Here is an 18,188-nt window from a genome sequence, read left to right as displayed (position 1 = left end):
TTTTACGAAACAGCACAAGTTCGTAGATCTCAGCTGATTACAGCGTCCAATTAAGGCATTGGTCTGTGAACCTATCTGGCTTCGAAATTTGGACTGTGGAAAAATAACAGTCGATACAGCTGAAGGAAAATTGAAAAAGCAGCCTTTTGTGACTGTTGAAGGCGTCAACAAAATTTTTGCTAAAATTTGCATCGTTAAACGAACGTTTGACACAAGAAAACGGATGCTGGATTTTTAAGATTGCTGGCTTTCTCTGTTAGTTCACCGACGACATCTTTTCCGGTTGTCAGTCCTTCGGCATAAGTCGACTTAAACCTAAGTTTCAACGAGTTTCCAATTCGTCATATTCATGTAAATAAACGATTTTTCCTAAAACTGTAATGAGTACATTATTTCACTGCGACTCATTTGCACTTACATGCTTGAAAGTACTGCACCCTCAAATGGAATAGGTTGTCTGTCGTATGAGCGACGTCCGTCGTAGTAGAAAACAGAATACGCACCCAATCCTCCCCCCGCCATTACCACACCTAAAATACCGACTATTCCTCATTTTATTACGAGATAGCTTTCAGCAGATATTTAATTTCATTAACCTTTCTCTGAATCCACAGAAACACGAGTAGGATGATTATATCAGTGCAAACCTGGCACGAATTGTACTTTAGAACGCTGATTGACAAACGTTAATTCTTGAATCTTTGGCTATGTTCAAATGTACTGAGCTCACGAGACCCGGTTTCCGAATGAGCCCGGACTTCATAGAAATCAGGAGGCCCAGGTTACCCGTTGGCACACGGAATACGAGGGGTAATGAGGAAGAAGCCGGGAATGCGCCAACTGATAGCAGCCCCCTCAACAGTATTGCGCTGCGGGTAGCGGCCAGTGCAGGGGCGCGATCAACCAGCGTATGTACTGTATGTTGCAGTTGGGGAAACTTGCCTTTGCGGCCAAAGCCTCTAAGACGCCAAAAAAGAATTGTAACTTTTAGAACGACATTTTTGGATCTTTGTACGAGTTTAAGACACTGACAGAAACATGAAACTAACTATCATCTGCATTCCTATACTGTTTTCACCTCGCATTTCATCATTTGAATATATTGAAGAGCTGTGGCTTAAGTGCAGGTGGAATAGGCAACGAAATTATAGAAGTGGTATGTACCTACCAGAATGATTTAGAAACAGTATTGGTATACTAATGAACTGAAAAATTTGTTAACAAATAGTGCCCATTGTATAATACGTAAAAATCTAACTATAAATTCACAATTAGAAAAAAATATTTATCAGATCTCTCTCGACAACCAGAAGAGTAATGCGTTAAGAAAATAACAACTACTGAAGCAATATATTATCGCAACATCTATCCCAGAATTCTGAGAAATTTTATTTTGTCGATGCTGGAACTTGAACTCTGGAGCGTCATCAAAGATTATTCGAAAAGAAGACGAAGGGCCACAAATACTTTTATAAAGATTCTTTTTAATGTCGTTACTAGTTTCGGGCTGAATACTCTAATATTCTTGCACATTGCATCACCTGACGACATCTTACGGACAAATATATTACTGCGAATTGGAAAAAATAGCCATCTGAAGATTGGACGTGATAGCCCGAGACTGTTTATGACGCTAAAATGAGGTTTCTTAAAGGTATATGTGGCTGGTTGCGTTCTTCACCAACCTTCGGAAACACTCTGAAGATGTTTCTGGCACAAAATATAGTGTCAGACATTTGTTGATGAGATGTTGGGGGAAAAAAAAAACGAAGTAGCAGATAAACAGGAACTGAAAAGTTCAAATCTTTCTTCAAATTAAAAGTCCACAAAAGTAACTATAAGAATACTGTTGACTAAACTGCTCTCATGTCGCAACGATGAGTGACTTACACGGTCCAGTGGCATTGATGTGACAACCGCCTGTGATCGACGTCAACGTGCAATAACCACTCACAGAAGCCAGGTGATAGCACTGGCCGTGGAAGATACATGAAGTGTGACTGCGGACGCGGTAAGAAGTGCAGTCATTGTCATAACGCCGGAACGGAGCGAATTATCTGTCGTCAAAACAGACATGGTTCAAACGGCTCTGAGCACTATGGGACTTAACATCTGAGGTCATCAGTCCCCTAGAACTTAGAACTACTTAAACCTAACCCAAAGACATCACACACATCCATGCCTGAGACAGGATTCGAACCTGCGACCGTAGCGGTCGCGTTGTTCCGGACTGAAGCGCCTAGAACCGCTCGGCCACACCAGCCGGCAAACGGGCATGATTATTGAATTTCAGGCCAAAGGCAAAGCATTTCCAAAATGGCCAAGTCTGTAAACTGTTCGCATGCCGCGTGCTTAGAGTACACTGTGAATGGTAAAACGGTGCTATCCAAAACCGGCGCCAAGGCAAATGTGATACACCACGGCCCATAGATGGCAGGGGTAAACGACGGCTGCGGAGATGTGTAGTAGCGAATACACCTGCAACCGTTGAGCAGCTGACTTCCCAGATGAACCAAGGGAATACAGGCAGTGTCTCCTCAACGACCGTTGCTGGGTCCCCGCTGCAGGTGCCTGGTCCATGAACCCTTACTGCTGTTAATTGGCGACAAGGCTTGAATATGCACGACAATATCTCAACTCTACGTCCACTAAGTGGTGACGGATGTGCTTTTCAGATTTGCTATGTCTGCATAGGCAGAAGAAACTAACAAAAAAAAATCCGAAAACAACTTGTTGGACTGTTCAATTAACCAAAACAAATTCTCCAAGTATAACACCAACACAAAATAGACAGCCGTCTTCGAATCACAACTACATACAAGAATAATATAGAAAACAACAGAAATGATTTCCTACTAGTCTCCGCCAGAGACTTTTCCCACATACCAAGCCTAATCTTGAGATCAGCGAGGAGAACCAAGCCGGGCTGCCAGGGCTGCAGCTATCCACGTCTGGTGGCGGTCGATGAACTGCCGATGTGCGTTTTTTTCTTCTTTTTCTTTATTGTGATTTTGATCACCTTACACAAGGCGGGCTGTCAGCAGCAGAGTACGCCGCTCTTCAGCCTTCAGTTTTACAATAAGTAATACATATAGGGGGCACAGAGAATACAATCAAAACGCGGGCAAAAAAATGTAGACACTAAAAAACAAAAAAACGGAGCCGTTCACGCTAGACGAGAAGCATCACTAACACTAGTTGACACGGCGCACATAACATGGATGATGGCGACGGTACACGTGAACAGTGGTGGCGTGACGGCGAACAAACACTAAACACAAACGAAGGCACACACACGAGACACTGATGGCGATGATCACCGGCGCGCGAATGTTCACTGTGTGTGTGCGAGTTTGGGGACCTGCCAAGAGAGGAGGAAGAGGAAGGGGAGTGGGAGAGTGAGAGGGGAGAGCAGAGATGCCATGGGCAGGGGAGATAGGGGGATGGAGGAAGGGGGAGGGAAGCCCAGGGGAAGAGGGGTGGAGGGAGGGGACGGGGGAAAAGGAAAGAGAAGGGAAGGGAAGAGAAGGGAGGGAGGGTGCCTAAAGGAAAGGACATCGGAAGTGGGGGGTGGGGCAGGATCAAAGTTGATAGGAGGGGTAGATGGAGGGGAGGAGGACACCATCAGGGAGGGAGAGCTGACAGAAGCCGCCTTGGGAGAGGGTAAGGAGGGGGTAGAGATGGAGACCGGGTGGGACGTGGGAAAACAGGTGCGGCAGCAGGTGGGGGTGGGAGAGGATGGGTGGGAGAGGATGGGTGGGACAAGTGGATGAGGAGGATCGAGTTTGCGGGAGGTGTACAGGATCCGTATCCTTTCAAGGAAAAGGAGAAGGTGGGGGAAGGGGATGAGATCATACAGGATCCGCGTGGGGGAGGGGAGACGGATGCGAAAGGCGAGGCGGAGAGCATGGCGTTCAAGGATTTGTAGGGATTTATAAAAGGTAGGGGGGGCGGAGATCCAGGCCGGATGGGCGTAAGAAAGGATAGGGCGGATGAGGGATTTATAGGTGTGGAGGATGGTGGAGGGGTCCAGACCCCACGTACGGCTGGAAAGGAGCTTGAGGAGACGGAGTCGGGAGCATGCCTTGGCTTGGATTGTCCGGAGATGGGGAGTCCAGGAGAGGCGACGGTCGAGGGTGACGCCAAGGTACTTAAGGGTGGGAGTGAGGGCGATAGGACGGCCATAGATGGTGAGATATAAATCAAGGAGGTGGAAGGAAGGCGTGGTTTTGCCTACAATGATCGCCTGGGTTTTGGAGGGATTGACCTTGAGCAACCACTGGTTGCACCAAGCGGTAAACCGGTCAAGATGGGATTGGAGAAGGTGTTGGGAGCGCTGCAGGGTGGGAGCAAGGGCAAGGAAGGTGGACAGGGGGTGACGACGGTGGCATGTCCGCCGTGTACAAAAGGTACAGAAGGGGGGAGAGGACGGAGCCTTGTGGCACACCAGCGGAGGGGAAAAAGGTGTAGGAATCTGTGTTATGGATGGTGACATAAGAAGGACGGCGGGAGAGAAAGGAGCTGATCAGACGGACGTAGCTAATGGGAAGGGCGAAGGTTTGGAGCTTGAAGAGGAGACCAGAATGCCATACGCGGTCATAAGCTCGTTCGAGGTACAGGGAGAGGAAGATTGCGGAGCGACGGGAATTAAGCTGGTCGGAAAGGAGATGAGTGAGGTGAAGGAGAAGGTCGTCGGAAGAGAAGGACGGCCGAAATCCACACTGGGTAACGGTAAGGAGGCAGTGCTGGTGGAGATGCTGGTGGATGCGTCGGGTGAGGATAGATTCCAGGACTTTGCTGAAGACCGATGTAAGGCTGATGGGACGGTAGGAGGAGACGGCGGACGGCGGTTTGCCAGGTTTAAGGAACATTATGATATGGGAGGTTTTCCACAGGACAGGGTAGTAACCGGTGGACAGGACTACATTGTAGAGCCTGGCCAGGGTGGAGAGGAAAGAGACAGGAGCTTCACAAAGGTGACGGTAGGTGACACGATCGTGACCAGGAGCGGTGTTGTGTTTCGTGCCGAGTGTAGCAATGAGATCCTGTGTAGTGATAGGGGCATTGAGTTCCGTGTGTGCAATGTTGTCCAAGTACTGGAAACCAGGAGCGAGGGGAGGGACAGAGGTGTCAGTTCGATCGCGGACATCCGGGAAGAGGGAGTAATCGAACTGGGGATCATTGGGGATTGAAAAGACATCGGAGAGGTAAGAGGTAAAGCGATTGGCCTTACTAAGGGAGTCAGGGAAGGGGTGATCATCACGGTGAAGAGGATAGTAGGGGGAGGGTTTAGTTCCGGTAAGGCGACGGAAGGCTGACCAGAACTTGGACGAGTTGATAGGTATGGTAGCATTTAAATGGGTGCATGTCTGTCGCCAGTCCCGGCGTTTCTTAGCCATGAGCAAATTATGAATGTGTCGCTGGAGTTGCCGGTGGCGTCCTAGTGTGTCTGGGTCACGCATGCGGAGGAAGGCACGGTAGAGACGGCGGGATTCACGGAGGAGGAGGACGGCCTGTGGGGGTAAGGTAGGACGGTGGGGGTGGATGGCGACAGTAGGGACATGGGCCTCCACAGCCTCAGACAAGGTCTGCTGGAAAAAGGAGGCGGCATGGGTTGCATCGTCAGGGTGGTGGTAGGTGAATGGGTGGCTATCGACCTGGGTGGAAAGGGTATCTCGGTAGGCATTCCAGTTGGCACAGGAATAGTCATGGATGTACTTAGGGGGAGGCTCATTTCGAGGGTCAGGGCGGGGGCGACAACCGTCTGAAACGGTGAGGAGGACAGGGAGATGGTCGCTACCAATGGGCTCCAGGACATCCACCGTTATGCGGGCAAGGAGGTTGGGGGAGGAAAGGATAAGATCGGGAGTGGAGTTGGATTTGGGACGGGTGTGCTGGGGGATGGGGATGAGGTCTCCTTGAAGGGAGGAGAGGAACCGATGCCACCGCCGTAACTGGGCGGCGGAACGACTATGGATGTTGAGGTTGGCGGCGATCACGTAGGAGGAGAAGGTATGGTCAATGTGGGAGAGGAAGTCGAAGGGAACAGGGGCGTTAGGGCGGACATAGACGGTGGCGCAGGTAACGGTACGGCCGGGGAAGAAGAGACGAAGGATCATGTGTTCGGTGGGGTCAGGAAGGAGAGGTTGGAGCCGAACGGGGATCTGGCGGTGGTGACCAATGGCAACTCCGCCACGCGCAATCGGGAGGGGATTATCGGAACGGTGGAGGAGGTAGGGTGAAGTGTGGACGCGTATGGTGGGGTTGGAGGAAGGTTTCATTGAGGAGGAAGGCATCCACGCGGTGGGTGGCAAGGGTGTGCAGGAAGAGGTTCTTGTTGGCGGGAAGGGAGCGGATGTTGTTGAAAAGGATACGGTGCGTCGCGCCATGACAGGAAGTTAAACGAGGGTGTCAAGATGGGATAAGGTGAAATGGGCCTGGTTGTTGGAGTAGGTGGCGTACATTTTGAGTTGGAAAACGGAATGGGCAGCAAGGGAGATCTGTTGGAGGGTGTGGGGGCGCTGAAAAGGATGAACATTCTGAAGGACGATGGTGAGGAATCTGATGTTGTCCTCAGCGGTAGGGGGCGGGCGAAGGGAATTGCCGGAAGTGGTGGGGACGTCCAGAGGGCGGACAGGAATGGTGAGTTCAGGAGTGGTAGGAGGGGGTCGGGCCTTACATTCCTGGGAGTAGGTAGGATGAGGGAGGTTACAGGTATTACAGGAGGGGGGAGGGGGACTGGAGATTGTGGCACTGCCGTAAAAAGTGGGCTTGCCTACAGTGCGGGCAGTTGGGGGCCTCGCGGCACTAAGATGTCAGGTGTGCATTATACCGTAAGCACCTTTGGCAGTGGAGGGATTGAGGAGGGGAACGAGAGGGGTCAACTTTATAACGTTGGTTGAAAAGGAGGGCACACTCCTTCAGGAGATGGTCTATGGAGGGGACATGCTCAGAAAAGACCCGCATAAGGCGGGTGGGGCCAGCAGCGTTGTGTATGCAACGAACCACACGCACCTCCAGATGGGGATGTGCCTGAAGCTCTGCCAACACCTACTCCTCCGTGATCGTCAGACTAAGCCAAGTGATCACAGCGGTGAGGGTCGGCGGGCGACGTGGGAGTTGGGGTTGGCGGGAGAGAGGCAGGGAAGGAGCAGGGGAGAGGGAGGCATTAGGTCCAAAGCAGGTGACAGGGATGCGGGAAAGGAGGTCTGTGTGGAGTGTAGGGCTGGGGGAGGAGATGAGCACCGAATCATGGCGAGGAGTGAGGAGGGAGGAGGGAGATGGGGGCACCAGGAAAATTCTGGCGAAGGAAGAGGATGAGGTTCTGGGCTTCAAGAAGGGAGGGATCAGGATGGGAGAGGAGGTAGCGCTAGGAGGAGGGGGTAGAGGAGGAGGGGGCAGAGACAGGCGGGGAGACATCCATGGCATCATGGGTGGGGGAGGGGGACAAGGCGGAGCCTTTTTGGGAGTAGAGGAGGCAGGGGTGCCACTGGGGCGCTTGACGGCGATGTAGGAGCTGTGGGGGTTGGGAGCGACTGGAAGTTGGCGGGGAGTGGCAGGTCCTGGTGCTGGAGGCGGCACCGGAGATGGTGAGGGCGATGGCGAAGGCGATGACAATAAAGGCGAAGGGGAGAGTGGAGCGTGGGCCGTAGCCCTCCGGGCGACCACCCGAGCGGGGGCCGCAGAAACGGAAGGAGCAGAGGGAGGAAGTGGAGGGAAGGGATCAGAGGAGGCGCGGGAGGGAGGAACCGGGGATGGGGCGACAAATAGTGAGGGAGATGGGAGAGTGAGGAGTGGGGGGATTGACTGAGGGGGGAGTGATGCAGCACACCACGTGATAGTGGTGGCGGTGGCGGAGGGGGACGTGTAAATGATGGCAGTGGTGGTGGCAGTAGTGGCGGTGGTGGGGGTGGACATTACAAGAAGGGGAAAAGCACAGGACAGGACAAAGAAGGCGAGGAGAAACACAGAGTAGAAGGGACCGAGAAACTATGAAGGAGACTGGGGCCGAAGCCTTACTCTGCTGTTGCTGGCGGGGGCGGCGGCACTATTGCCGCTGCTGCTGGACGCTGGCTGGGACCTCAGCTGGACGCTGGCTGCTGGGAGGGACCGCTGCTGGTTGCTGGTTGCTGGCAGGAACCGCTGCTGGACGCTGGATGCTGGACGCTGGACGCTGGCTGCAGGCTGCAGGCTGCAGGCTGCTGGCTGCTGGCGGCTGGCTGCCGACGGGGACCGCTGCTGGCTGGACTGCTGCACGTTGACGAGCTGGCGGGCACCTGTAACACCTATCGCTTCGATTGGTACCGTAATAGCACAATCGAAGGGCGGTATTCAAACGAATTACCGCCGGAGATGGCGGATGTGCGACCGAGCGCCGGCCTTTATAGCGCTTTGGCGGATGAGTACCTAGGAACTATTTACCATCACGTGGTTCGACGTGTGAAAATAGGTCCGGGATCTGCAGCGACCTCTTCCTTATGTTTATGTGGGCCGGTAGTGGCCCCTGGTGGCCGCTGGTGTCTTTGCAGTGTTGTTGTTGTTGTTGCTGCTGTTGTGGCCGTTCATCAATATTGCCTGTCTGCTGTGTAGTGCTTCGGTCTGCCTGCGAGCGGTCAACCCGCGGCTGCAGACTGTCAGTTTGGTTGCTGATACTCTAGGCGCCGTGATGTCTGGTGGAGAAGGCCACAGCAAGATTAACCCTTTCGTGGGCAAAATTATTGAGCAATTTTTTTAATGAATGGAGAGCAGATAGTAGTTAACAGATGGGTATATTTATCATACAGAATATCACATTTGCTCCAACTGTGAAAGTGAGGTCACACAACAAGTTGGGAAGTATTCTTCCCACTGCCTTTCCTTGGAGTTAAATGACAACTTTTTCAATATATGTCATATTTATTTGATAAATTTACTTCTCTTGTTACAACGATTGTTCATAATTACTTGCCATGAAATTTTCTGAAACATGGGCCTAAGCAAAATGGTATTTGACAATATGTACAAACACAGCGAGTGTTCTTTTCCGCAGCATTGCTACTACAATGACGGCACGTCCAGTAGGTTTCTCCTAAAATGGGTTGATGCTCCCCTACAGTCACGTGAAGACAATCTCCAGGTACTTTACCCCTTTTTGTCAGAAAGACAGGTTATTGTCCACGCCTTTTTTGGGACGAGAAGCCAGCGATCAATTGTCTGGCTAGGTGGATACTGTATGTGAGCTGATCATGTTGTCCACTTTCACTTTTACTTATTTTCCACAGGATAAAACTGTTCACTGCAGCAACGTCCACCAGGAAATAAAATATTCTGTGCCACTATTTTACAGAACGTCTGCCAATAGCATACCTTTCTCGTAATTGATCAAACTTGTCGACACAACCCATTATTTTGTTGTATTCTGCCACAAATTCAGGACAAGAAATCTCTGTACTAGTACCATCCTTGTTTTTCGTTTTCACTGTTGCTGTTTCTCATGGGTCATGAATTGAGGACAGGAAAGTGACTGGAAGGTTATCCATCCATTTTACTGCACAAATGACTCCTTTTGTTTCAAACTGGAATTCTCCTCGTTCCAATTTTACGTTTTCCTTCACAAATTTGGGTAAATCAAAAGTATTTACCTTATACTATAGCTTTGAGGAAAAATTCGCAAAATGTGACGCAAACAGCACTGAAAGGCTCCTCTACAGAGCAACACTCGGCTATACAATGCCTCTGCACGAAGGTACAGCAAAAACGGCGGGAACTTCCGACTGGAAGCAGTATCCTATACTGTTAACTAGGTGGTAGCACCGTACAGAGGTGGGAACTGTGAATCCCACGGGACTAGGAGCGAGTTCATTGTAGTGGGAAGCATGGTTCCCACGGCTCACGGAAGGGTTAATCACGTTTTATGATCCACTGGCCAGATGGCCGTCGGATCCTTAGAAGGGTCCACAGCGGAAGAGGGAGCCTTATGGTCTGGCTGATGTTTCTGTGGCATTCCCTGGGTGCAGTGGTCATTCCAGAAGGCACAGTGGATCGACACAAGCGTGAACCTATCCCTGGGAACCGTGTCCACCCTGTATTCAGTTTGTTTTTCTTTGGCACCATAGCATCAACCAGCAAGGCAACGCAACTCATCACACTACTCGCAGTGTGAGTGCGTGGTTTGAAGAGCACGAGGATGAGTTTACTGTACTCCCCTGGTCACCAAATTCCCCGGATTCAAACCCAGTCGGGAATCTGTGGGGCTACCTCGATCGAGTTGTTCGCTCCACGAATCCTCGACCGAGAAACCCAACGCAGCGGGCTACACGGCTGGAGTCGGCATGGCTCCACATCTCTGTCGGTACCTTCCACAACGCTACTGACTCTCTTCCTGAACGCCTCGCTGCGGTCCGCCCTGTAAAAGTTAGTTATTTAAGCTTTCGACACGTGGTCACATTGTCACTGGAAGGTGTATTAATCAGTAATCTATCTCTTGAAACTTCCCGACAGATTAAAACTGTGTGCCGGACCGAGAATCGAAATCGGGACCTTTGCCTTTCGCGGTCAAGTGCTCTACCAACTGAGCTATCCAATCACGACTCACGCCCCGTCCTCATAGCTTTACTTCTGCCTGTACCTCGTCTCCTACCTTCCAAACTTTACAGAAGCTCATTTGCGAAACTTGCAGAACTAGCACTCCTGAAAGAAAGGATATTGCGGAGAAATGGCTTAGCCACAGCCTGGGGGATGTTTCCAGAATGAGATTTTCACTCTGCAGCGGAGTGTGCGCTGATATGAAACTTCCTGGCAGATTAAAACTCATATCAGCGCACACTCTGCTCCAGAGTGAAAATCTCATTCTGGAATCTATCTCTTTCCAAAAATTAATTCCAACTTGCGGGGTCTGCTGGTTAACCGGATGTGGCATGTTAATTTTAAGGGGTGGCCAGATGCCCTTTCTGTCGCCACCCCATTCCCCCCGGGAAGGAGCTAGTGTACCCCAACTGTCTGCGTCTATTGTAATCCATAGAATAGTGCGAATGTGTTCAGATGTCTGCGAGCCGTGTAACTGAGACGGAACATGGGGACCAGCCCGGCATTCACCTAGCGGGATGTGGAAAACCGCCTAAAAACCACATCCAGGCGGGCCTCGTCGTTATCTGCCGGACGGATTCGATAAGGGGCCGGCGCGCCTACCCGAGTCCAGGAAGCAGCGCGTTAGCGCTCTCGGCTACCCTAGCGGGTAGTGTATTAATCAGTAATACTGATGTTGAAACGTCGCTGAAATCGCTAAAATCAAACAAAAGCCCCAAGGCCTAATGAAACATCCGTTGTGTCATTCACACTATTTTCGAATGGATGGCCGTTTGAGACAATCGCCTGCAATTATCTGCACATACAATAGTCATTGTCTTAAAAGGAAAATAATTTTAAGAGCTACAAAAACTGCGATCGTCTCCAGACGACAAAGATGTCGTAGGTCCCAACTTCATAAAATTCTACATGTTAGTTTACGGAGGATCATTTGGACGGCCACAAATATGCTCTTCTGATGATCACATACCATAAAAAGAAATGGTGGATGTCCGTATCACTGACAAAAACCCTGATTCAAAGAAAGCATCCTGCAGACGTCATATTACTGTAGTTCTGTGGTCAGCTGCTGATATTTTCCTTTACAATGAAGAAATAAATTGCTGCAGATGAATTCATCTCCAACTTATTCAAGAATATGTCGTTTTAGCTCTATAAAGAACGTTTTAGGCCCTTCATTTCTGTTTCATCTTCTTCCCTGTTTTATGCGAACTCAGTAATACAGTGACTACTAGCACACTACACACACTCCTTTTAAACTACGTCTCTTACAATTATTGCTTCTTGAAAAGATCATAGATATACAGAAATTAAGACGTATTCCCTGTACCTTTATTTCATTTTGTTAATGAATTTTAGAACACACATTCTAGGAACCAGCTGCAGCCGGGTAGCAGCAGATGGGCTATTATGTGGACATTAAGTACGGCGAGCAGACGAGCTGCCTAGGGCAACACGCTCAGAAGCGGGCGCTCCGCGTCGCTTTGTGCTGTGACGCTGGAGCGTAATTGCATAGCAAGCATTCTCTCCTCGCATCACTGACTCCAGCATAACAACTAGCTGCTCTTTCTTACGGTTGCTAATTTGGCTGAGCTATAGTTTCTGGCGTTTCTGTATCTCATACAGAGCACTCGCTCAACTTCGTCGTGACTGCTTCTCTAGAGGCAAAATAAAGCCAGCTTCCTTCCGTCCGTTGTTGATAGCGAGCAGCCGTAACGTGGAGCTATATTCTCGTATCTCTTAAAGCTGGCACTTTCTACACTTCTTTCTATACTGTCCTAGAACGTAGGTTTCGAAGTCACAAGGAGATCGTAACTGCCCATGGAGCTTTGAGCAAGTGCAGTTTGTGGCGTACTGTTTCTTGACACAACTCACAATCAGCGTTAAGGTGGGCTATTTGTACACATCTTGCATAAAGATTCGTAATAACGTTGTTCAGAAGTGGTGGTTTTATGATTCATTAACGATATTTGTAATAAATAATTATAGGATATGTTCCAATTTGATATTATAGAACAAACCTCTTTGATGCAATTTAATACAGTGAGGTGACCAGTCAGTACCTCGTAATGACATGTAGGACCTTATGTCCGCTTAGGTGCAGCAATTTGAAGTGGCCTGGTCAGTCGTGTGAAGTTAGCACCCTTTTTTTCAGAAATGTATATTTTTTCAGAGTTCTTGATAGATATGAAATAGTTCTAGAGTTCTTTGTACAAAATTTCAATAGTTCTGCAGAATTTACCGAAGAAAACAATAGCACTCGTAAAAATTGTGGTATCGAAACGATTTTTTGTCGATTTTTGCAAAAAGTAAATTCGTACAACAGTTCTGAGGACAGTTCTCAACAGAGCCCCAATAGTTCTATCGAAAATACTAAAAATATTTTTTTGTGCAGCTTATAGTTTGCGAGATAATTGCAATTTAAGGAGAAAGTCTTTCCACTTACTGTGAAGTTGGCACCCTTTTTTTCAGAAATGTACATTTTTTTCAGAGTTCTTGATAAATATGCCATAGTTCTAGAGTTCTTTGTACAAAATTTCAATAGTTCTGCAGAATTTAACGAAGAAAACAACAATACTCGAAAAAATTTTCGTGTAGCAAACATTCATTGTTAATTTTCGTGAAAAGTAAATTCGTACAACAGTTCTGAGGACAGTTCTGAACAGAATCCCAATAGTTCTACCGAATATCCTAATAACAGTTTTTTGTGCAGGTAATAGGTTACGAGATAATTGCAATTTAAGGAGGAAACCTCTTCACTTACTGTGAATTTGGCACCCTTTTTTTCAGAAATGTACAATTTTTTTCAGAGTTCTTGATAGAAATGCCATAGTTCTAGAGTTCTTTGTTCAAAATTTGAATAGTCCTGCAGAATTTTACGAAGAAAACAACAAAATTCGAAAAACATTTTGTATCGAAAACATTCTTTGTCAATTTTAGAAAAAAATAAATTGGTACAACAGTTCTGAACAGAACACCAAGAGCTCTATCGAATATCGTAATAACATCTGTTTGTGGCGACGATAGTTTATACAGTAACTGCTTTGATGGTAGACCTACTGTATCCACAGAAAAGACTTAATTCGTGCAACAGTTTTGATGAACAGTTCTGGATAACACCCCAAGACTTCTATCGATAACCATAATAACATTTTTCGTGGTTATAATAGTTTGTAACATAACTGATTAATTGTGGGGCTCACTTACTCTAAAAAAAAATTATGTCTATTCGTATGTTTTGATGACAGCTCTGGATAGCAATGTAAGAGTTCTATCGAAAATACTGGTAACATATTCTGTGCAGGTAATTGTTTATGTAGTAACAGCATTTAATAAGGAATGCTTATGAGCATTTCCCGTGAAGTTGGCACCCCTTTTACGAGAGATATACATTTTTTTCATAGTTCTGTATATGTATGCAATAGTTCTAGATTTCCCTGCTCAAAACACGAATAGTTCTGCAGAATTTCGGGTAGAAAACAATAACTGGGCAAAATTTTTGTATAGTAAAAAATTATTTGTCCGTTTGGAAAAAATAAATTTGTATAACAGTTCTATTGGCAGTTCTCGATAGCACCCGAAGAGTTGTATTGAAATTGATAAAAACAATTTTGTGGCGATCATAGTTTATACGATAATTGTTTTAATCTGATACTCACTTTCTCTACTATAGCAAAATTCGTAGAATAGTTCTGATGACAGTTCCAAATAGCACCTACAGAGTTCTACCAAAAACTATAATAACATTTTTCGTGACGATAACATTATATGAGACTTTTGTCATGTAAAAGTAATAAATTCGTAAAAAAGGTCTGATGGTACTTCTCAATAGGACCCTAAGAGTTCTACCGAAAACTGTAATAACATTTTTTGTGGGGATAACAATTAATGAGATAATATCATTTACGAGAGATCCACTTGGTCTACATTATAATAAATTGGCACAACCCTTTTGCTGACAGTTCTGGATAGCACCGAAAGAGTTCTTTTAAAAACCCTCATAACATTATTATGGTGCCAATAGATTATGAAATAGATTGTGTGTTCACTCTGCAGTGGGTGTGCGCCGATGTGAAACTTACTGGCAGATAAAAACTGTGTGCCGGGCAGGGTCTCTAACGCCAGGCTGTGACGAAGGAACATCGTCACAATATCCATTCTTCCAGAAGTGCTACTTCTGCAATTTTCGTAGGACAACTTCTGCGAAATTGGGAACGCAGGAGATGAGGTACTGCTAGAAGTACAGCTATGAGGACGAATCGTAAATTCTAACTTTTATTTTGGAATTATGTGAGACATAAACAATGTTACAATGTGCAGTGCGTTACACAAGAAGCTCTTTTATCCGGACTACGTGGGACCGGAAGTAATCCGGATAACCGAAAATCCGGATATATATTCTACTAAATACAAAATGTCTAAATGTTCAGCACTGTACAAATGCCGGTACACCTTCTTAAGACTGATTGGAGAAGAGAATGACATACAAATCCTTAGTTTTAGTTTTCTGTAATCAACGTGTTTGCATACCGAGATACTGTTACCGGTATCTCATCCACTATTAAAGCTACATAAACAAAGCTATGGATGAATAATAATATAGTGCTTGCTTACACACTGAACCACATTATTCAACAATGGATTAAGTATTTTAAGTTGCAGTACCTCATATTATGTTCTTAAATCATTAGGAGAAAAAATTTACTCTTACAATATATTTTTTAAAATAATCAAAACATGAAACGTAAATATTACTGGTTTGCTGTTTCAACAATGTTATAATTCAAAGAATAAAATTTGTTTTTAATTTTTTATTTGGAATAGCGTTAAGTACATTGAACATAAAATAACATTTACGTGTAATTCAGTATGTAAGAAAACATCAATATTCACTGCACAGTGTATTCCACAGATTTACAATTTTTTTCACCTGGAGCTCACAATATACCAATTCTTTGATAAAAGTTTCATTCCTGAATCTATTGACAGTCTTGCCTTATTAAATTTCAAAGTACCAGTAAAAACTACAGGCTATGATGCACAGGTCCCGTTAACAGCTCTTCTTCAGGATACACTAAAACCTAAAAGGAAATACATATGTAGGGAATTCAGTAATAAATAAGCATAGAATTTATGAGGTGTCAAACAACTAAGAAAAATAAGTACAAAAAATATATACGTGAAATTTAGGGCATAAAATGCTCTTATTCTAGTAACCAAAACAGGAGGCTGTGATACCAGAAACAAAGATACTAAGAATTAACATAAGAGCTGTATTTGTAATATTTAGATACCAACTTTTAGCAATTGCTTACCGTATAAAGCAAAGTTCCTATGTAGGAACTACTTGATTCGTCTCGTCGGTCTTGTAGCAGCCATTTGAAAATTTTCCTGTCGTGACATACATGAACAGGTGTGGGGAAATTATCGTTTCTTTTGAAACTTTCTGTACATCTTTATACACGTCATCGTACTGCTTCCAGTAGGTTTCATCGAAGACATATGCCGTGTAGTATTTGATGGAGATATTAGAATGAATGGCTCCAACGAGAGTGTACTCTTGATTGTTGACTACGATTTCTTTCGTGATCGTTTGCAAAACACATTTCTTCCTTTGTTTCGGAGGAAACTGATCTTCAGTTAGTTGACAACTTGTTGTACTAGTATCCATCTTCAAGTAGCATCCGAATTTCTTTTCTTCGACTGCTTCTCCTTTACATTTCTTGCTTTTTAAATAGTCTTTAGAACTACATTTGTTGCATCTACAGCCTCTTGCATGAAATTATAACCAAGTCTGAAAAGAACATACGTATCAACGGAAATATAATGTCGTTTCACATAGCGTGAATTTAGGCACGTCAGACACGATATATTTTTGTTGCAAATCGGGATATCTTTTAATATTTTCTCGTATAATTCCTGCATTCAGAGACAATATTTTTTCGAGAGATTACTCCTTTTTTTTAGGAACGGTATCACATATAAAACATCAAATCTCTGCTTAAAATGCTGGGAGTTTATAATTTTTTTGTCCAAAACATCCAAAGCCAGCTCCAAAAATGGATGGCCCACCATTTGAATTTTACTTTTGAAATCATCACTGAGTGATATTGCTTGCATGAATAAGGTCATCAAAGAATCGAAACCGCACGTTCCCTTCAAGTTGTAGGTATCAGATTTGAATTTGCTTGAGGACCCCTTTAGGAAAAGTGGCAAATTAATATCTATGAATTTCTTAGTCGAATTCCAGTTTGGGCAATTGTCTAAGTAGTTTTTTCTTGCTCTTAGCTTGTATGCTTGATGTGACAACAATTTCATTTTGAAGCTTTTTCAGCATTGCACTCTCCTCCATTTTATTGTTGCAGATCTCTCTGTTTTCTTCTGTTTTCGAACCACAGGATGAAATTTCAGTGACATCCCTGGTGAAGTATGATTCTTGATAGTCCTTTATGGAATGAAATATCTCTTTAGAGTCCAAATTGGGCAGTAAATTATTATCTGAAGAGCGCTGAAAACACACTATCACTCTTGACTGTTGTTCTATGCATTCATAATAAGTGAGCTCGAAGTAGGAGAAAATCTGTATTCAAAACTATTAAAATTTTGTCTAACTCTGTCTCGTTGCCATCTTCGTGTTGGGTCTCACTTCGTAAGGTATTGATCAGTGTGCTCTCAGAATTATCGAGTATATGATTGCTTTTGGGGTTTGTTATCTTCAGCTTCTTATTTTTTCCTCTCCAGTTTTCTTCTTCATGGTAAGACAATGATGCTTCAGTTGTTTTGTGCTTCACAGTTTGCTTTGAATCTTCTTTTTCCATCATAAGTAGCGATAACAGTTTTGTTTCCTCATGCAGCCACTTCAAATGTTGAAAAATGAATTTGTCTACTCGTAAAGGCAGCTTGTCAAAGCCTATTGTCTATAATTATGAAAATTGTCCTTCCATCGCTGCTGATGAATGAATAGATAAAGGAATACGGGAAGAAGGATACATCACAGCTGTCCACAGTCGTATATCGTTCATCAACTCTTTCAGCATCTCTGCAACATTAGCAATGTTGTACTGATTCACATAAATGAGATTGTCATCATTAGTCTGATTCGTGGTGACTTCAGCTTCATTGTAGATACGTTTTGCCTTATCAACCCACGAGTTTGCAGTAGATTCCTTAGAGTTCAAAATTGATACCAAAAGACAGTCATCATTGTTTTCAACATCATCAGTTTTCTTGTCATCATCTTTCTTTTCGTCAATATATGAATGACGTGGACCACCTCTGATAGTGATATCAAGATGGCGCTGATGTTCCATTGATGAATATTCTTGACTGTACTCATTAGTACCAAGATGTTCACTCAACGCAACAACCAAAAGTGAGCGCAAAGCACTTTCAGTATCACGAAAATCTATCATCATGCAAATATCGGCCAAAACTCGAAGATAAAGTTGTTTGACTTGTGATTTACTTCTTGAGAAGCATTTCCACCTCGAAATCATGACCATAAAATGGTTTAAATCTGTTCTCAAACAACACGAGGGTAGAATTACTCTTTCATGGAAAACAATATGACTATAACACCTATTCAAATAATCTGTTAAGTCCGAGCAATTGGCTATTGTTCTAGA

This window comes from Schistocerca cancellata, chromosome 4, assembly GCF_023864275.1.
Source record: "Schistocerca cancellata isolate TAMUIC-IGC-003103 chromosome 4, iqSchCanc2.1, whole genome shotgun sequence".
In the NCBI taxonomy this organism is placed as follows: domain Eukaryota; kingdom Metazoa; phylum Arthropoda; class Insecta; order Orthoptera; family Acrididae; genus Schistocerca; species Schistocerca cancellata.
This window is presented reverse-complemented; position numbering follows the sequence as displayed.